The following is a 23,058-nucleotide window of genomic DNA, read 5'->3' as shown; positions in this document are numbered from 1 at the left end:
TCGCCAGTAACCCTCCATCTACCGGCGAGCGTTGGCTTTTACCGGACATGCAGACACAAAATGGTCAGCGGCTGCACAGTACATGCATAGTCGATTGGAAATCCTTCTCTCCCGTTCCTTGGGAGAGATACGGAGACCACCTAACTGCATAGGCTCCGGCACAGCTTCGGCGATAACAGGTACAACCCTGACAGAAGAGGAAGAGGAAACCGCTGTCTCCGTGCGGCGGGATCTGCGGCGCAACTCAAACCGCTTCTCTACCCGAATGGCGAGTGCGATGAGGTCGTCGAGGGAGAGAGGAACCTCCCGAATGAAGATCTCTTCCCTGATCTCCAAATTAAGGCCCTCCAAAAACCGGGCGATGAGAGCAGGCTCGTTCCAGCCACTGGTGGTAGCGAGGGTGCGGAACTCAATAGAAAAATCAGACACCGAACCTCTTCCTTGTCGAAGGACGGACAGCTGTCGAGAAGCCTCAGTGCCATGAGCAGAACGGTCGAAGACCTGGATCATTTCATTCTTGAATTGAGCGAAGCTGAGGACACAATCCGACTCCGCCTGCCAGTTAGCCGTGGCCCACTCCCGGGCGCGACCAGTGAGAAGGGAGATGACATAAGCGACCCTCGAGCGCTCCCCGGCATACGTCACTGGCTGAAGGGAGAAAACCACCTCACACTGGGTCAGAAAGGCACGGCACTGAGTAGGCTCACCCGAATAGACAGGAGGGTTGTTAATCCGTGGCTCCGGTGGAACATGAGCGACCGGTGAAGAGACCCGCGGCTGGCGGATATGATGTACCTGCTGCGAGAGGTCTGACATCTGGGCAGCAAGCGTCTCGACCGCATGTCGGGCAGCGGTGATGTCCTCCTCGTGCCGTCCAAGCAGGACACCCTGCTGTTCGACGGCAGCCTGAAAGGGACCGGCTGCCTGAAAGGGGCTGCTACCCGCTGAGTCCATGTTTGGTCAGATTGTTCTGTTATGGGAATGAAGGACTCAAATGCAGGGTTAGCAGAAAAATGTCACAGTTTATTAAAGCGGCCACAGGCAAGAGATAATGGCACCAACTAAGACACAGATGAACGGAAAATATCCAGGTGGCTGGAGAACGATAACTTAACAGTCCTCTGTGGCAGAGCAGAACAGAAAGGGCAGCGGGATTCACTAGGCTCCCGGAGAGAGCGAGAGGAGACCGATGCCAGCCAGCAGCTCCACACAGGTAAAGTACAAGTCTCTCTCGAGCCACAGTTCTGTGTATGACAAATAAACGCAGGGGGTAATTCCAACAGCAACAATGTAATCCTCACACACGAGACAGGACAGGACAAGACAGGGGATAGTAGATATTAATCCAGTACAGAAACGAACACGTCTGCATAGCTTAACAATCTGACAAAAGACAAAGACAGGGCACGATAGATAAAGCCTAGGTTAATGAGAGAAGATGAGGAACAGGTGAAGAGAGAGAGAGAGTGGAAACAGCTGCGGCAGAGAGTAATGAGAGCGGGCGATATGTGTGTGTGTATGATTGTGTGTATGATTGTGTGTGTGAGTGTGTGTGTGTGTGTGTGTGTGTGTGTGTGGGAATGTAGAGAAAGAGAGAAAGAAACTGGGTCATGACAGTTCTTGAATGCAATATATTTTGTCTCATATATACATGTATGGTCTATGCATATATTGCAATATATCAAAGCATATAAAGACAAACTATTACATGTAAAAAATATAGTGCCCTTTTTGTTCTTGATTGCATTATATATTGTATCATATATACACGTATGGTCTTGGCATATATTGCAATATATCAAAGCATATAAAGATAAATTATTACATGTAAAAAATATAGTGCTCTTTTTGTTCTTGAATGTAATATATTTTGTATCATATATACATGTATGTTTTATGCATATATTTCAATATATTGGAAAATATAAATATTAAATCCCATATATGGGAATATGTTGCCTAATATATTACATGATATTTTCCAATATACTGCAATATATTTTTGTTTCGTAAGGGTACCCGCTTCCTATCCCTACCGTTTCTATATATATATATAGGGGGTTTTTATTTCCAGGGAGAGTCAGCCAACTTTGGCTTAGCTTAGCACTTTACTGTATATGTAACATTATTAATACCCTTGCTTGTACGGTTTAACCTTAGCTGCTATGTTCTACTGCTTATATTATCTATTGATTTTCTGTGTTCTCCTTTACATCTACTCATGTAAAGCTGCTTTGCAACAATTAACACTTGTGAAAAGCGCTATATAAATAAAATTGAATTTAATTGAATTGAATTACCCTTTCTGAACACATACCCGCATGCCCAAAGCTAAAAGCCACTTACCTGAGAATACGCCTCTGTATGTTAAGAGTGAAGATCCAGTTACCCTTTCTGAACACGTACCCGTATGCCGAAAGCTAAAAGCCACTTACCTGAGAATACGCCCTTGTATGTTTAGAGTGAAGATCCAGTTACCCTTTCTGAACACGTACCTGTATGTCTGATTTACAAGCTACTTACCGGTGAATATGCCCCTGTATGTCCAAGGTGAAGGTCCAGTTACCCCTGTGCATCCCCCTCTATACACCCAAGCTACTTACCTGGGATACCTACCTGTATATCCACAATGAAGAAATACTTACCTGTCTGTGCATACATTGTGAGCTGAATACTAACCATCTTTGCGTCCTAGAGAAGTCCAGCTGGCCTTGGAGACTCCATCTGCCCCCGAAGCGGACGCCGCAGCACAAGGTACTCACCTCAGTCAACAGTTACTCACCGTATCTCTCTCTTTGCCTCAGGAAGGAGGAAAGGCGCCACGGGAAGTTAACCTGAAAGACTGAAACCAGTATTAGTTGGGAACAGCGGATAAAGTCACGTGGGACAAAGGCGCACCTTCTCGGAAGACTTACCCGAGCGATCCCCGTGACGAAGTTCGAGCATCCTGGCTCAAAACTCTCTGGCTCGAGAGTTTGTTTTTAGATCCCCTTTCCCCTCCTCTATTTACCTTTTTAACTAATTTAAATAGTTTGTTTTAATTATACTTACCTTCTCTCGTGTGTCTGGTCATTGGGGTGTTCTTGGGACCTCCTCGAGGTGGAAACTAGGGAGGGGCGAGACTCACAACACCTGTGGTCCGCTTCCGACCTGTGACACTTTCAGAATCTGTGAATAACTCAAAATGCCCGACTTGTGTCCCTAATTTCCGTGATTGGTCACATTTAAGCAACATGAGTGAACTATTCATGGATAACTGCTTTAAAGGAACAGTATGTAAGAAATGTATATCCGTTAATCATTAAATAGCCCTGACATGTCACTAGACTTTAAGAAATTCTTTCCATTTAAAATACTTATTAGTGGTGTGTCGTTCATGAATAAGTAAGTGTGTTGAACAAATCTTTAATATGACTCGGGACTACCGAGTTGTCTAAGAGAGTGATTCGTTCATTTTGTGTTGACCGCGCATGCGCATTGCGCAACATATGGGTTTTGAATCTGAAACAGAAATTATTAGTTCATCATTCTCTTGAGTCTCGAGTTCAGGACAGGTTCGAGTCTTTTGTTCTTCCTGTCAGTCCCTTAGAGGCTATGCTACCAGTACCGGAAAGAGAAATGATTAGTTCACCTTTCGAGTTCGGGTTCGGTCGGGTCCGATCTTTCGTTCTTCAATAAGATGGAACTTAAATTTTTCAAATAATGTTTTTGCACATATTTTGTATTTTAATTACTAAATATAAAACAATATAGGATACATTCAGACGCAATCAATAATACGAATCGAATGTTGTATTTAATGTGATATACCAGCAATCATGTGACATAAGGACTCGGACCCGGCCGAACCCGAACTCAAGACTTGAATGAACTTATCATTTCTTTTTCCGGTACTGACAGCATAGCCTCTATGGGACTGACAGGAAGAACAAAAGACTCGGAACATGCTGAACTCGAGACTCGAAAGATGAACAAATCATTTATCTTTCCGGTACTGACAGCATAGCCTCTATGAGGCTGACAGGAAGAACGAAAGACTCGAACCCTTCCCGAACTCGAGAGAATGATGAACTAATCATTTCTCTTTCCGGTCCTGTGCTGTATATCATACGGCACAGCCTGGCCGAACACAGAGAGTCAGTAAGACAGAGTTGACAACTAACATCTGTAGAGACGAGAGGAGGCAAATGTGATAAATATGAAGTTCAGTTTCTTATAATTTGGCTTTGGCTGCATAACCCTGACTTGTACACGAGGACTGACTTAGGAGGTAAGCTAATCATTTCTATCTCTTGTGCAGGTTTCAGAGCTTGTGTCAAGAAATAATGAAATAAGGATTTTTATTTCTCATAACTTGTTAGAAATGTCATAATTTTTTGCATGAGTGGTTATTTTGGGATAATTTGTGAAATTATAGGTAATCATATTTAAATGAACGAAAAGAACGAAATGACTCAAAAAAGATTCAAAGATCCGAATCAGAAAAATGATCCGAACTTCCGATTACTAATACTTATAACACTGACAACAGTGGTCTGGCCAGGTTATTGTCATCTAAAAAGTGGAGTTGCAGCCCTCAACTGATGTTTATGTTGTCATGTTGTGTATTGGCGACCAGTTGTATGATTGCAGTACCAGTTTTAGCCACAGGTTTTGTGATTGCAGTACCAGTTGTGGCCACAATCCTACATACTGTTCCTTTAACAATAAATGGTAACACATTAATTATATAAAAAATAACACATTGCTGATCACACATTATTTCTCCAAAACATCAATGTTCAACAGATAACAGTAAACATGTATTTACAGCTGTGTGCTCAAACAATTCAAGAAGGTTTGATACACTCAACATGTGAGGTCACATCAAGCAAAACAATCTTGAATCTTAAATTGACAATAGATCACTTTCTAATCAAAGCAACATTTATGAAATCTTAAGAATCTGTTGTACGAGTCTGTTCTCAAGATAAGCAAGTGCTCTACTTTTCTGCATAAACCCACTCAAACAATTCAAGATGATTTGATACAATATCATGATGTGGTTCATGATGTGGTTACAATGAAGGTCACAGCGAGCTAAAAGTGTAACCTTACAGCACACTTACTGTGTGCTCAAACTGTGAGATTACAGGATACGTATACTGTGAGACCAGATAACAAAAATAGTTTAAAAACATCCCTTAAATGTTGCTAAAATATTCAAAATGAGTTTATTTTAATGCATTAAGAATGTTTCTTGATTAGATGAGAGGAACATTCTATAATTTTGAAAGTATAATAAAAAAATATTTTATTTCTGAATGTTCTGTAAAATAATTGCTGTACAAAACATTACTCACATTCATGGCCGTAGCCAGGGTTTAAAAAAAACCCGAGGTCCAGGGTGGGGTATTAAGAGTTAAAGGGACTGTAAGTAGGATTTTAAGTGTTTTATTAATCAAAATCAATGTCTTTATTCATAAATATGTCCTCGTTGGTGTCAAATGACCTCTGCCAGTGATCTGACTTTTCTTTGTAAGCTTAGAATTTCTTCTCTTTACATACATTGAACGGGTAAGTCCAAGGAGGCTTCCATATCGTTCCGCCGTATTGATAAACTATAATAGCAGAGAGGGACAAAAAGTACTAACCTACCAACACGTTTCCACAACGCGTTTTCATTCAGAACACATGAACCAGCTGCAACGGACAAGGAGATCAGCGATTACATAATGGCTACCGTAGTTGCAACACGCATTTGGAAAGAGGAGGCGCAAGAGAGCACTGGACGTTTGAATGCAAAATACAATTTCACCACTAGATGGGGGTAAATCCTACTTATTGCCCCTTTAACAAATGCTGTCCCAGGTGAAAAAAGTGCACTTAAATAAAATACACTTTTTAAGTACACTTAGTAAATGTACTTTTTTCGTGCACTCATTTTGTGGTTTATATATCAAATTTGTTTTTGGTACTTCTTAAAAATAAGTTAAGAACATCTAAGTGTTATTTTGAGACATCATTTTTTCAATAAAAATCTAGTTTGTACTGGTATTCTTACTTTTTCAGGTAAGTACTGCTCAAGTAGAACTTTACTTTTAATAAGTATATTTGTAGCATAACTTTACATAACTTACAAATGTACTTGCTAGTATTTAAGTGGCTAAGTACATTGAAGCATACTTTATTTTTACCTGAGATATAAAATATTCTGTCTTAACCTTTTTACACTTACTCTGTTTTGGGGGATGGACTGGGACTGATGGATTATTTATTACTTTTCATGCAACGTTTATTTTTGTAATCATTTTAATAAGCAATATTATATAACAAAAACGTTACAAGATTTTAAACAAGAACTTGATTAGTGCTCTTATTGTTTTCAGCATGACTTTGTTAAAGGTTATAAATTAAATGAAATAACAGAATTCTTAATGCTTATGTTTTGTTGAGATTAGCTTTACCGTTTTACGCTACGTGTTTTAACATATTTGGCATATTTTATTTAATCCCTATTCTTCTTCATCTTTGTACCAGAGTTATTTTGTGTTTTTCAATAGTGTTGTTGATACTGTTGATACTCTTACAGACACAATGATGATGATTACTGCTTTTATCTTACCGAATGTAGTATCAACCTGCACGCGCTGAATGATGCGTCTTATTTGATAACTTTCAGTTTCCATGTTGCCAGATATTAGTACGAAAAACAAGCAAAAATAATTGCCCTTAAAAAACAAAGTTCGCCCAAACCTTGTATTTCAGAAATAAATCAGAGAAATCACTAATACTAACCTACACCTAACAATCACTTTATAGATAATGTCAGAGTGTCACATTAATTGCTAAAACACTACGTCTAAAGAGGATTTTGACACAAGAAGATCCGGCAACACTGCAAATTCTGTACCCGTGCCGTCGCAGCTTAAGCCAATCTTCGTCATTTTACACTAAACTATACAGTAAACTGTCCAAACTTAATTATATATGCGGATTAGTTTTGAAAAACGAATTAGTCATTCAGAGAACTTCAAATTTTATTTTTTAATATGAAAAATTACCGAGGTCCGGACCTCTGTGACCTCATCTGGCTACGGCCATGTTCACATGTATTTCAGACACATCTAAACAGATGTTGTTTTATTTAAATTCACCATCATGAGGATGTGTGTGGAGCACTTACTCCTTGACAAAAACATGTTAACTGTTGCAATTTGTGGTTATAAATCACATTTTTAACAGCAAATCAGTGTTGTTTAATGTGTCTCATTGACATCAGAGCAACTCGTATATACACCACAAGTGTTTAATTTCCTATTTAACACTGGTGTGTTTGCCCCAAAAGTTATAATGTAATAATTGTTGGTGAGTAGAATGCTTTTGTGCTGTCAACACTCTCATATTAGAGACATACTGTAAATCATAGTATTAAAACTTATACATCAAGAATCAGTTTATGAATCTTATCAATGGTGATAAACATCAGAAAAGTTTCACAAAGTTTCACAGTACATTTTGTATATCAATAAAACTGTACAATAAATGTTAGTTGAGATAAAAAAAATCAATCCTTTTGACAATTCTTGCTAAGAATAGTTAACCAATATTTTTGTTACCACATTTTGGCTTGCCTTTTTGCCATAACATTGCTTTAAAATAACAAAATGTTACACAGCAACAACAACAAACAAAAACTAAAAATCAAAGTGAAGTGTCAAAAATGTAAGTATTTGCTAAATTTTTTTATAATGACAAAATTTTATTTCATATGATTCCTCACAAAGTCCAGGACACAGCAATACAGCACAAATGGTTTGCTAACAAATCCTGCAATATCAACATTTCTCCAGTGTTGAGAAACAGGAAGTAAAATGTGACTGATCTGTACGGCCTTCTCTCAACCTGCTCAACATTTTGAGTTCACAGTGAGATCATATATTACTCACACTGTCACTGTATTACAGTATGAGAATGGCGTGATGTCACTGTAATCATTACGTGAGCTCACCGTTTACTGAGGTCTTTCTTTATCAGGTCTAGGTAAAGTCAATGACACATAGTCTTTACAGACCAATTTATATAAATATAATACTCCAAATATGTATATAATTTCTTGAACTCACGAGAACCATGCAAGGATGCTCACCACCTCAAAAATAATTTTATTTTATTACCATGGTTGTCAAAAATCTATTAATAGTAATAAAATAGTAACCAACACACTATAAAATCATACACTTTTACCACAAAAAACATGGTTACTTTTTTAAGGGAATAGCATATAGCCATAATACATTATTATAAGTATAAACGTATACATGTATAAATTATTAGCCTATGTTTCTTTGGGGTGGGGGGTGTTGGGTCAGTGAGCTACCCACTAATATGAATTTTTTTCAGGGTAGGATGTATGGAGACATCATTCTTAAATTAACCATGGTTTTACTACAAAAAACACCGTTAGTGTAGTAAAACCATAGTTTTGCTGATAGAAATCAATACACCAAAAAAACATGGTTAATACACTTTTACCACGATAAAACCAGGTTAATTTTCGTAAGGGTTGTCTAAAAATCAATACACCGAAAACCATACTAACGTTACATGTTTAATTTTCATAAGGGTAGCGATTTATTGCTGTTGAATTCTAACAAATTATTATTATTTAACATTATTTGGATGTTGATGAGATGCACTAGGAGACTCTGTCCTTTGTTAGTTTGATCAGTGCACGTGCGCGCGCGTTTGTTTGTGTGTGAGTGAGAGAGGGAGAGGGAGCCAAAGAGAATCTCAAATCATTCAGATCTTCCTTGTTCACCTCTGAAATGCATCACTGCAGTGTTTGGGTGTTGCAGCCTCGCTGACGCGCGCATCAGAATAGCTCGTTGCACCACTGCACCTGTGCCCCAGCTCGCAAATCACAGGAAATAGCTGTGCAAAAACGACACATACGCAAGCTTCCGAGGTAGCGTAAATGACGTCGATTTGATAAAAATTACGCGAGGGGAAAGCACAGCGGAAGAGACCGTTGTCAGACATCGCTTGTTGTCGGTGAGTGTTATTTGAGTCCGCTATGTTTACTTAAGTAAAATGAAATGTCCCTGAATTGATACGCAGTCAGTAAGAGTAGATTTTGCTATTTATCCTGTAAATAAGATGTACTCGTTTGCTTCTTTGTTCATTCTTTGTCCTGTTCCGGTTGACATTGCTGCTGCAGCATATGCATATCGCCTTCAATTCGATTTCCTTAGTGTAATATTTGTTTGACTTTTAGATGTTTGTCTGCGCGTTTACATTATTGTTAAGAAGACATATAATTTATGAAAAGATCAGCTAGACATTTGTATTAGCATATGTGCATCTGCAGATTTTGGCGGATTATGAATGGTATACGCAAAAGAATTGTCAGCGCATAGCCATATTGCCTCTTTTTAAGCGACAGGGTGCAAATAGAAATTCAGTGCAAAATATTCGAGAAATTGACTCAGACAGTATCCGTGACATAAAGCTTCCTCATGTATCCTGCCCCCATCCAATCAGGACACTGGAATGTTATACACGTTCAAATACTAAATATAATCTTTAATATATAAATACATAATATATTTAATGATATTCTGTTCTAGAGCCTGTCCTATACTTCTGGCGGCCCTAGACTAAACTTTGTGAGAAGGCCCTGTTAGTGCATTCATAAAAACCAAAATGTAGCTATAAATAATTATTTTTCAGTTTGAAAACGTGTTGTATTGTCTTATACAGTAGCTGTATAGTTTTGCCATATGGACATTTACTTTGACACGCATCAGGATACGTCCTAATTATAAAATGTAAGCTTTAGTTTTCTGAAAAGCCTTTATCTGTTATATTTTAGAATACAAGGTCCATTGGCAAATATACTCCATTGTATACTCTGGAATATATGTATAACAAGGTAACAAATTGGAAATTCAGCAATAAAATCAAACGAACATATCTGTCAGAAAAACTAAAATGACTGAAAAGATTTTTCCAAATGCTGCGTTGCTAACAAAACTAAAGGATGACCAATGAAGTTTTACTCAAGTGCTATATAAAAATACATCTTTATCGAAATATGCCAACTTTAGAAGCTATATGCATTGCTTTAAAATGCTGACAGGAATCACACATAAGCTTGCATGATGAAATGCATTTATGTTTTTAAAACATGCATGCATAGTTTTGATTATTGATGCACACTGACATTTTATCAGATGGCATTTCTAACCAAAAACACTGGACTAATATTGAATCTAGAGCTTTGGACTGGAATACATCCATTGCATGGTTAGTCAAGAATAATCAGGAATTTAAAACATTAATATGTTCTGTATTAACACTAAATGCTGTATTGTCTTTTATGTGTTGTGTTGTTGTTGTTATCAGTTGTGGAATCCAATCATTAAATAGATACACATTTGAGGTAGTTTTTTTCTTGCTTTATTATGTAATTCTATTTTATGCTACTTTTACATTTACTATTATTATTAGTTACCAACTCCACTAGGTATGAATGAAATATATTTTGTACATATTAATTCAGTGAATCCCGCTACAAACATGATAATCTTATAGAACATGATGCATTGCTCTGTCTGTTATCGTATAATTGCCACTTTTGGACAGTGGCTGTGTTTTTTTTTTTTTACTTAATCTATTTCGAGCAATTCTGATGTATGTAAATGGAGCCAAAATATTATGTGTGGATTAGTTTATGTCGGTATATATGTATGTAAAGTTAGGTAGCCTAAAACTAGGGCTGGGTATTGTTTAAAATCGTTCGATCCGGTGCCAATTTCGATACCTCCGTTTCGATACCGGCTCCTAACGATACTTTTTTCGATACCATATGTTTTAAAATCCATTTAAACATTAACAAAATTACATTAAACACACAACTTTTATTTTTCACCTTAATTAAAAGAAATTCTGTAAATTCTTCTCACTCAGGGTTACATTATTAATAAAACTGGTTGTGCTTTTTGGATAGGGGTGCGCCAGTAGACACACTTATCATTTTTTTTATGAAAATGAAACAAAAATAAAGGAATTTTTAAATAAAAAGTTAAAATATTTAAATGGGTGACTGAGTTTGACTGGGAAGATTTGTATGCATGTTTGTTTTTGTAAACAATACTCAACTTCATAATTATCAAAATATTAAATACATTTGGGATTTTTAAAATGAGTAGAAAATACATTCAATGCGTTAATGAAATTAGCAAACCAGTTAAATGGAATTTTAGTTTGTTTTAAATAACGAGCCAGGCTTGGGCTGTGCGTGTGCGTCAGGTTTAAACCATAGACTGTAAAAAATAGGTTTAAACGCATCGTACATTTTGGGAAATCTTGCCACGCGGAACCAGGCGCGAGTAAAACAAGCCGACACAGGCTGCGCGCGTGCTTTAAATTAAAACCCCTCGTCAGTTTACGAGAAGCCCCGTTTTGGTTGACTTGCCTCAGCACGGCAATACTGGCGCTAACTCTATTGATAAGACAACTGTCGCAAAGCCTTTCTGTATATTTCTCATATAGCATCCTTTCTACACTTGTGTTGGATGACTGCTAGTTGGACTGCGAGATGAGTAATTTCAGAAATCCTCCCCGTCACATGGTGGTGGACAGCCAATCGCCGGCACTTTAGGTCCTTACACGCAAGTACAGGCTCACACAGACACAGCCACTTGGCTTTTGGAATCGAAATTTGGCACTGAAAGATAAATCATTTTTCGATACTCAAAGTATCAGAGTTTTTCATTCGATACCATAAAAGTATTGACGTTCGGTACCCAGCCCTACCTAAAACTGGAAGACTTGTCTAAATATCTGAAAATAAGCTGTAAAAAGGGATTAATGGTCACTGGTCTGATTGTAGGTTATTCTGTGTTATCATCATTCAGTTTCAATTTGATCTTTTAATGTACAAAGTAGCTGATATTGCCATCACTTCTAGTTGACTTCCGAGTTGCTCTCATTCCAAAATGGCGGATTCGTAGGGCTGCTGCTGGGCGCTGGTGTTGCAATGGAACGTTCTTTCGGTTTTCACTTCTTGTGTAAAAATCGTATATCTCAATTTTTCAGCAAGGGCTGGTGCAAACGTTGCACCGGCATCTGCAGCATTGACTATTGCATAACTGACTGTTAAGTGTTGGTTAAAAAGTGTTTTGTATCACTAGTGCAGTGTCTGTTCCCTGAGCATATAAGCCCTGCATGTGTGAGGCGCGATGCCGGCTTGAGCTGTTTTGTAGTTTATTAAAAGTTATTCTGAACGTGTGGTGTGTCTATGGCACAAAATGCGACACTGCACTCCTCGGTTTTCGCAGCAACACACCCGCCATGCGTTAGGTCGATAGGTTGGACCATTCTTGACATAATAAAAATGCAAACAGACAGACACACAGAGATTCCTGCCATTTGGACCAACCACTTAACTAATTAAAATACTACATGAATTTAAAATGCTCATGCTGCGCTGTCACAAATCGACACTGTCTATTATTTGTCCTAATTTCACAATAAACGAATCCATAAGATTTCTGTCTAAATGCAAACTTGAGTGCGCATCACAGCACGCTGTTTTCTGTTGGAATTGATAGATGAGTCAATGTCTCTGTGTGTGGATTTTTTCATCTCAGCTTGTGGATGATAATATATAATTATTTTTTGATTTATAATTGTTGTACCGAATTTACCAATACTGAATAAGTGTTTGTGTTATAACTGAAAAGTTATTAGGGTATTGTATAATTTTGATATGCAGTATTATAAGTCTTTCTTTCTTGCTATCTTACACGATGTTAGCTCACTGTCATTTTTAGTTAGCAACAGGAAATGTGGCACATTATATTAGACTTTAAAATAGTTCACCTCTGTTTATGTGCTTAAATGCATGTTTTCTGTTGTTCTTGTGCCACGCATGGCGGTGTGCAAAGACCCTTTAATCATTGCTTGCATAATTAATAATGTATTTTCAGTGGCTGACTTACATGTATTTTTTTCCAAATACATTCACAGCAACAATAATGCAAATATAATATAAATTACCACTTGCATTTTTAGACCCTATAATGGGGGAGGGGCTTGGCCGGGAGGTAGGGCTTAGTTAGGGGACCCCCATAATCTTTGACATAATTTGAACACTGAGAGGGACAGAAAATCTTGTTCCCTCCATCAGGGAACGGAGGTTACAGATGTAAACAAGACGTTCCCCTTCTGTCACTTTCTTGACTAGGGGTCCCTATGAAAAACGCTGCAACACTGAGCAAGTTATTACCTATACCTACAAAGAGAAGCTAACAAGCATTGCATGCCAGTGAACTTTGCAAAGGTTTATAACTTGCAGTGCATAGGAGAAGTGAACTGTAACAAAGGAATGGGAAAAAAGACTTAGACAAAAGCATGGCATTAGGCACCAGCTTAACACTGGGGAGTCTCCAAGAGAAACACGGAGACACAACCTACCACCAGGAGGTAAAAGTGTAATTTTTTTCTCCGGAAGATGGAAACTTAACTCAAGGTCGGAGTTATGAAATGGAGCTACCACGGCTTGGGGGCGAGGGTATAGCCCCCCCCCAGGAAAGACCCAAGGTTTAGGAGAGGAAACCGTATGGGGAAAAATAAGTCAGAATCAAAAATCTTTGCCGATCTCATAGATGTCAACTGCACATACCAGGCCCACAGACATCGTCCTCATTAGGTGTTCGGAGCAGACATCACCCGGGATGATACTGCTTGCAGCCTGAGATTATATAATCTAGCAAAAGTGTTGGGGGTAACCCAACCCGCAGCTCTGAAAATGTCTGATAGTGAGGCACGGTTAGCCAGCGCCCAGGAAGAGGCTATGCACCTAGTAGAATAAGCCCACACCCTCAGAGGACGGGGCAAATTCTGGGACTGGTATGCCAGAAAAATGGCATCCACAATCCAGTGGGCGAGCCTCTGTTTGGAGAAAGTCTTTCCTTTCCCCTGACCTCCAAAACAGATGAAGAGCTAATCAGAAGATCTATAGCTCGGAGTACAATCCAAGTAGTTGCAGAGTGCACGTACTGGATATAACAGAGACATAGTGGGTCATCATCATTTGGAGGGGCCTGGAGGTTCACTACCTGGTCTCAAAAGGGAGTGGTAGAAACTTGGGCACATAGCCAGGGTCTCAAGATAACGTGAGAGAAGGCCAGTCCGAATTCGAGGCACCCGTCAGTGGTGTAGAAAGCTTGCAGATACCTAAACCTCTTAATAGAGGTGGGCTCGATCAGAAGGGCCATCTTATCAGAGAGGGCACTGAGCTCAACTGATTCTAAGGGCTCAAAAGGGGGTCTCTGAAGTCCACCAGAAAGGACGACAAGGAGATCCCAAGAAAAGAAGAGGCTATACCTAGTAAAGTTAAGTCTCCTAGTGTGAGGTCATGCGTCCCTACAGATTTAGGTTAGCCGAAATAGCAGCCACATAAACAAATGTAACTTGTGCAATGGTGAGAAAACTGTGAGAACGATAGGTGAACATGACATCAGTAGTTGTTTGATATGCGATATATTACCATAGTGTTTACATGTGTGTTTGTTTGCAAAAAAATTAATAGCATTAGCATTTTAGACGATCCCGATTGTCAATTCAGTCTACTGTCTCGGAAGAGTGGCACGTGCAGCTCAGGGTCCACATGTGTGAGTGTTCGCACACACACACACACACACACACACACACACACACACACACACACACACACACACACACACACACACACACACACACATTCTGGTTTCCATGTTTTGTGGGGACATTCCATAGACGTAATGCATTTTATTCTGTACAAACTGTATATTCTATTCCCCTTACCTACCCCAGACCTAACCCCAACCATCACAGAAACCATTCCCCTACTTCACATTTTCAAGAAACATCATTTTGTTTGATTTATAAGCTTGTTTCCTCATGGGGACATCAAAACCCCCCAAAGTGATAGTTACCACACACACACACACACACACACACACACACACAGAGAGAGAGAGAGAGAGAGAGAGAGAGAGAGAGAGAGAGAGAGAGAGAGAGAGAGAGAGAGAGCAACTGATCCCCACAGCAACACTTGTTATTGACTGTTTGCTTGTCACTTGCCTTTATCAGGGCAAATAATAGGCTGTTTAAGATTTAGGAACGGCAATGTAATGTAGTCCAATGCAGTTTTAGTAATGCATTAACAGGCGTCATATCGAACGTATTTTCCACCTATTGTTATTAACAAAGGTGTACAGATGGCAAATATCGATATCGTTTTATCTCCCAGCCATATGTAAACGTACGAAAACAGGTTTCTATAATAAGCAGATTTTTGATAGTTATCCGCTTTTTCTGTGCATGCAAATGCACTTACTGTGGTCAGTGGCCCTTGACATTGTATTGTTGGCAAATATTGGCTTGTGGTGAAAACTGTTTGAGGAACTATTTGTGCTATGCCCTCAACATCAAGTGGCATATTCTTATCTGTGACTTTAGTTAGTATTTTAGATTCAGAATTTGAAGTTTATATCATTTCTTTGTTCAGTTGGAACTAGGCCTGGGGCGGTAACCAGATTACCGCCATACCGCGGTCACGTGACCCATACCGCGGGTCTGAGCTCCTCACCGTCATAACCGCAAAAAAAAAAAACTTGAAACATTGGTCTGCACTTGTGTGTATATGTGGGGATGTTATACACGCAGCTTGTTAACAACCGCAACTTGTTAACTGAAAATTAACTGATATGATTTTAATATTAAATTGTCATTGAGTAGAAATACAGGTGACGTTGTCTATCACTTTATCTAATTTGAACGTGCAAAAACCGCAACAGATCAACAACAAAATCAGGTTTCATACATTATCAAATTTTCACGCAACATAAAGAGCATGCGATCAGTCTGAGGATCAATATCCAAAGAGGTTAGATTGTCTCTTTTTTCATCTAGCCTACAACAGTGGCCATTTCTAAAGCAGGACACATTTCAAAAAGTTTTGCTTTTGCGTCTTCTTTCTCTGTTTGTGGAAAAAGACAGATGTTTATGGTAAGGGTCGAGGACAGAAGCAATCTGTCAGAGCACCCGCAACAGAGGCGGACTGCCCAGGTGCCCGCGAGACAGATGCGGACTGCCCGGGCGCACGCGAGACAGACGGACCGCGTCATCTTGCGCACACACACGCGTCTCAGTGTAGCTTCCCAGCTATACTCAAGCACGGACACATATGCAGTACAAGTGATTTCTCATACAAATGGTTATATATCATCAGGGCAGCAATCATTTGCGTCATTTACAGGCTATTCACAAATGAAGGATAGAAAAGTGTCGAAATGTCTGTAGGCACATGTGGACACGCACAATGCATTAATATTTTTTTTAACTGATAATTGTTCAAGTTGTTGAATGTTGAAATTGAAGAAATGTGGAAGGAAATAATATGCAGTTTACATGTTCCTTAAGTAATTTGCATGTGTTTTGTATTGAAGATAAATAAATCATGTTATTTAACTCGTTGTCTTGCCAATAAACCGCAAAACCGCGGGAATTTGTTGATTACCCACCGCAGTAAAAAAAAAATACAAACCGGCCCACCCCTAGTTGGAACCAAATATTTGGATTGATGATTGTAATTTAATTATTTTATATAATTATTGTTTGTGTTTTGATAGATGTTTTGTCTCAATATTCTACACTAAAAATAATGTCAGTCATGTGGAGTATCTATCTCAAACCTGCTAGCGCCATCAACAGTACAAAATTTTACTTCAGTTTCTGCTTCTGATGCTTAAGTCGTATTCATAAATTGAATTGTAAATTGAATTTCTCTAGAGCAATGTACAAAAAAAATTGTACCAAATGCAATAGGTCTTCTGAATAAGGGGTAAAAATGTGACATTTTTATTTATTTTAGTGATGCACCGATGTGAAAATTTTGGCCGATGCCGATAACCGATATGACCCTTGTCTCTTATGGCCGATACCGATATTTGCCGATGCCGATATCTCAGTATAAAAAACACATTTTAATGATAATCAAATAAAGAGCTATTTTCCAAAAAAAATTTTTTACTTTTGTAATTTAGTCCCAGAAATGACTGATTGGGCACCTTTACCCATGTGCAAAATGTCATCAATTAGCTGATTGATATGTAAGCTTATTCTTTGTAAGCTTCGGGATGCTTATTTTTTATGTGGGTGATCAAATTGGTTGTGTTGAACAATTTGTCCCGAACTCCCCCTCCTATCACCCGGCCCTCACTCTCATTGCATACAGCAGCAGGGGTGTCCAGACTTTTTTGTGTGGTGATCTACTTTTAAAATGATAAAGCCGACAAGATCTACATGCTAAAAAAAACACTTTAAATGCGTGGACTATACTGCATATATCTCTACATTAGATTTAGGGCTGTCACCATTACTCTATTTTTTTGAGAAGTTGAGTTCATGTCGAGTACTGTATAAAATAGCGGAGATACGGTTTAGTAAAACAAACTAGAAAGAAAATGACAATAGTATCAGAAGCATATAAATCAGCACAATGCTGCAGCTCTCTCTCTCTCTTCCTCCCTCGTTCGCTCGGGCACGCGTACACACACCGGGCGCGTGCATCAGCTGCATGAAGGAAAGAATTCGATTGCATCCTGGTAAATTTCGGAAGTTTACACGACTAAGCTGCAGCGGGCAGGCATAAGATTTATAAAAACACATTTGAGAAGAAAAGCACAGCAACTCAAAAAGACTTTGTGTTTCACAATTACTCTAAGACAGTGGTGTCCAGACTTTTAGCCGACAAGTTCTACATGCTAAAAACACTTTAAATGCGTGGACTATACTGCATATATCTCTACATTGGATTTAGGGCTGTCCACCATCAGAGCATGTGAGTGAAGCAGAGCGGTGTGACGCTCCGCTAAATATTCCGCTCTACTGTTCAAGCGCTCACCGCCCAAGCAAGCGCTCCGTTAACTTTCCGCTCACGCTCGCAAATAAACCAATTCCCGCTCAGATATATATTTTTTTTTAGTAAGCCTAATTGTTTTCTTAGATAATTGCATTTAATTAAAGTATTAGCTGATAAATCGCAGTTATGTACAGTTGTGTGTTGGCTATTATAGTTTAACTGATACGGAGCTCCGGATATAATTAAAATTAACAAATTGTTTCCACGACATTCACATGTTTTACTAATTTTAAGTAATAATAAATGTAATAAGTAATTACGAAATATTATAATAATTCGTTCCCCTTATGAGAAAGATTAACAAACTATTCTGTTATATAAATATATTATTTGAAAAAACTAAAATAAATTGAAGAACAATTTCTTAACAAGAAGGTTTTTAAAGTGCAAATTTACAGTGCATCAGTAAATACAGAACACAGCTCTGCCTTAAAGAAATTAAAATTAGACAGTATTTATGAACCTGTAAATGTACAAAACGAATGCAATACAGAAGGCCATGAGTATTTATTTATGGCATTTTCAATAGTATATTGGTAGATAAATTAACGTGTATCTATAGTGTATGAAAACGAATAAATCATTATTTTGGCTAAATTCATCTGGATATATCATTTTAGTCAGACTGATTTGTCATCATTTCAGAAGCTTAAATGCTATCTAAAACAACTTACATTTTATCCCGAGTGTACCTTGGTCAAAAAATATTTAGAAATATAGCCGCGAGAGCAAATTATAGCACAAAAATGTTTAGCTCACACGGACCGAATGAAAAGCCGTTAATTAAGCGAACTCTCTGTAAAATAGAGGACGTGCTGAATCAGTCGAGTCGGCAGTTTATCATCAATGTTTATAATGTTCCACGCATGCTGTTGATGAAAAAAAATAATATCTAAATGTCCAGGGAAGAGTCCAGTGTTCAGTCAGTTAATATTAAATGCGTTTTTGGCTGAAGCTTTCTCATCCACGGAGCGGAGAACTATAAAGGTTCTTATTTTAAGTGGTTTTAATGCTGGTAAGCAATCAGTTAGCCTATATTATGACGCTTTGTATTTGTGTTGATCAGTTAGATTAAAGTAGCCTAATTTTAATCTTTAAAACTGCATCTAGATGCAGACGACACTACAGTTATTCTGTCATCTTAGTTTCATTTCTTTCATTTCTATGTAAGGCTGGCGACTTCATTAAAACAATATTTGAACTCCATAACTTATTGCTAGCCATTTTTACAGATTCTCGAACTAGCAAATTACCAAAGGGCATTCTGGGATGAGCGAGCAGAGCGGAAATTTCGGAAATGCGCTCTTATGGAAATATTACCGCACCGCTCACATGCTCTGGCGGGCAGGTATAAGATTTATAAAAACACATTTGAGAAGAAAGGCACAGCAACTCAAGACTTACGTGTGTCACAATTACTCTTGGAGGCATTGAGCAGCATAAGGATACACAGTTAACTTATGTGCAATCTACCGGCATTGCCTTTGCGATCGCGATCGACGTATTGGACACCCCTGTCACACAGCATAGCGAGGATCTTCTTCAGACACTTTGAAGAACGACCAGGCAAACGACAGAACCTGCTTCAGCACATGTGTAACTTATGCGCTTGTGCAAAAACAAACATACTCGCCCCCACACTCACGTCTCCTACACACACGTCAAATACACAGGAATGATTATCGGCCTGTTCACATCGGCCCTATTTTGACATCGGACCGATGCCGATGTGTAAAAAAATGACCATATCGGCCGATATTATATCGGCGGCCGATATATCGTGCACCACTAATTTATTTATTATAATTTTTATTCTGTGTTGTACGGTGAGGCCAAAGACCATTTTCCAGGTGTGGCTGGACAATAAAGTACAACAAACAAACAAACCTACCTTTTCGAACTCCTGTAGCTTTTGTTCGATTTGCGTGAAAATCAGTGTTTAGCATCTAAGACATTCAGGGCAAAAAGTTATGTAATTCATGTTGATTCGCCAATCCTTTTTTGTATACCGTGTCAACTAATTTTACGTGGAGGGTGAAAAAATGGATCTTCGCCAAACACGTATGGACACGACACTTTGTACTTGTGATGGCAGTCATGAACTGAGGGTGCATGCAGTTTTGTCACAGCGCCACCTAGTTGTTAGAAAATGTTATGCTAATAACTTCAGCTGCGGTCAACGCATTTTCATAGGACTTTTTTCCTTGGAGTCCTGAATTGTTGTAGAGTCCAACGATACCAAACAGGCCAGGTTTTGCATTATGCTTGGTCGAGCACTTAATATAACAATTGCAAATGTCTCAGCTAGTGATATATTTTTGTTTACAACATACATGTGTGTGTACTGTGTATAGTAATTATGTATATATAAATACACACACATGCATACAATTTTAAGAAAAAGATATATTAAGTATGCCTATTTATATATAATATAAAGTATATATAAATATAGAATTGTATATACACATGTAAATATTACTTAAAAATATACAGGTGCTGGTCACATAATTAGAATATCATCAAAAAGTTGATTTATTTCACTAATTCCATTTAAAAAGTAAAAATATTATATTCATTCATTACACACAGACTGATATATTTCAAATGTTTATTTTTTTTATTTTTGATGATTTTAACTGACAAGGAAAATCACAAATTTAGTATCTCAGAAAATTTGAATATTACTTAAGCCCAAGAAAGGATTTTTAGAAATCTTTAGGATTCCTTCTCGCACACACGTGGACCCAATGCAAGCGTCTTGGACTCTTGCTCGGACTTGAATGTGCACGTCTTGGACTCCATCTTGCACCTGAACTTGTAATATGCTCGGCTCTGACATTTCCTTGCATGAGAGAGTAGGGGTGTCACGATTCTCCAAATCCTTGATTTGATAACATTTTTGATTCTAAGGTCATGATTTGATTCGATTCTTGATATTTACGCAGCACTCAACACATGTTTTTTCCCGCTTGGCAAGCCGACCGGACGTGACATGGGGGCATGGCAGCATTGAAGATTCAATTTTTTAATTCAAAGTTTGATGTTGTGATTTAATTTTGATATTGTGACACCCTTACTAGAGAGGTTGTTAGGCGCGCAGAGGGTTAAAACCAGCGAGTTTGTTGTACCCACTCCCTGGCACCCAGGAAATTTTAGAGCGGATGGATTAATGGCATCATTTTTAAGAAGGTTGCGCTCATGACATTGTTGCCCTTTTTTCTTTTTTGTCCACCAATCAAGTGACTTTATAAATCAGGGGTGTCAAACTCAATTTCATCGCGGGCCACATCAGCATTACGGTTAATCTCAAAGGGCCGGATGTATTTGAACGACTGTATGAATGTACCAACTCTTTTATTACTGTACATTGCATACTTTTCTCTGCATTTGATTACTATTGGTTTTGTAAATAACTCAATTAATACCTAGCTTTGAAAGTAGAAGCACATGCAAATAATGACAAAGTGTATAGAGTACAACTATTCTACAGATTATTTTAAAAATAATTGTGGTGACAAAAACACATGTTGTATGTGATTACACTCAAAATGTTCTGTTATCCTTCATTGTGCATGTAAGAAAATAAGGCATTTTAAAACACTAATCTGTTTTACAATCTCCACCACAGTATGCATTTATTAGACACACACATATACTCTGGCTTGTCATTTCTTGCCCTCTTTACAAAAAAGCTGTGATTTGTTTACCTGGCTTTGAGTGTCTGATTGGCTGACGTCTCATGAGTTCAGTCTTGTAGGCTACAGATCAATAGTTTCAATCGTTTATTAAAAGTAATCGGTTCAGATGAGTTATTAGTTCACGTATTTAGCGGGAGTAGACGCTGTGTAAACTAATCCCAGCTGGACATCGCGAAACATTTCTGTACACGAGACGGAAACATTTCCTTGCTGGATCCGCGTGAGCGTGCGCGAGAGAGGGAGACAAAGCACTAGCAGATCCTGTCCGTTTCCATATGCGGAGGTCGCATAGGCAGCGTCATCAAGCCTGGATTATACAAGTTAACTGACCATTACATTCGCAAGTCATACGCATATTACAACTATTTACTATAAACAAAGAATAATATTTAACTTTATAATTGTTAATATTCTGAAACAAGACAGTCTTGAGACGTATGCAGCCTGGAAATGTGCCCTCCGGAGGCTGCAGCGTTCGCATTCAGACACGCCCACTCTGGTAGTGCGCGCGTGCGATGCACTGCACTGCACTTTCTTTCTCATGCAATCAACAACATTATCACTATAATTACATTACAAAAAGACTTTGGCGGGACAAAAATTTGTTTTGGTGGCTGCAAAAAAAATCAATGTAGGAAATAACCTGCAAAAAATAAAACTTATAATAACAATAAAATAATCTGTAAACTCTCGCGGGCCACATAATTAACATAATTTGTAAACTCTCGCGGGCCAGATGAAATGAGGGGGCGGGCCGGATTTGGCCCGCGGGCCTTAAGTTTGACACCCCTGTTATAAATTAATAAAAAATTTACAAATTAATAAATGAGTAAACTACTGCCCCTCGATACTATTGTGTATCGGCAATCTCACAGGCTGACGATAGGACGATCTCAAAATGGGGCATATCACCCAACACTAGTATGAACTTGAAAGTATGAGCATCTGCAGTACTTAGTTGGGGCTCCTTTTGCCTGAATTACTGCAGCAATGTGACGTGGCATGGAGTTGATCAGTCTGTGGCACTGTTCAGGTGTTATGAGAGCCCAGATTGCTCTGATAGTGGCCTTCAGCTCTTCTGCATTGTTGGGTCTGGCATATCGCATCTTCGTCTTCACAATCTATGGGATTAAAGTCAGGCGAGTTTGCTGGTCTATTAAGAACAGGGATACCATGGTCCTTAAACCAGTTACTGGTTGTTTACTGTGTGCAGGTGCCAAGTTCTGTTGGAAAATAAAATCTACATCTCCATCAAGTTGGTCAGCAGCAGGAAGGATGAAGTGGCATATTGCATCTTCCTCTATTGATTGCATGCACGATTTTGCACAATTTTGTCATAGCGGCAACATTCCTTCTTATGATCATTCATGTATATTTGATGCTATAAATTAACTAGAATGAAGA

General features: G+C 38.5%; 1 protein-coding gene across 1 annotated transcript in view; it reads left to right on the top strand.

The window, feature by feature from the left end:
- The first annotated feature begins 8,758 nt into the window (after positions 1-8,758).
- The window catches only part of LOC129436367 (signal-induced proliferation-associated protein 1), a 194,776-nt gene continuing 180,476 nt past the window's right edge, over positions 8,759-23,058 (top strand). Inside the window, exon 1 of the mRNA XM_073862229.1 lies at positions 8,759-9,033. The gene's annotated coding sequence lies outside the window, so the exon portion shown is untranslated. The remainder of the gene's footprint in view (positions 9,034-23,058) is intronic.

This window comes from Misgurnus anguillicaudatus, chromosome 23 (assembly GCF_027580225.2).
Source record: "Misgurnus anguillicaudatus chromosome 23, ASM2758022v2, whole genome shotgun sequence".
NCBI classification, from domain to species: Eukaryota; Metazoa; Chordata; class Actinopteri; order Cypriniformes; family Cobitidae; genus Misgurnus; species Misgurnus anguillicaudatus.
The sequence above is the reverse complement of the archived record's forward strand: the minus strand, read 5'-3'. Positions and strand labels throughout refer to the sequence as shown.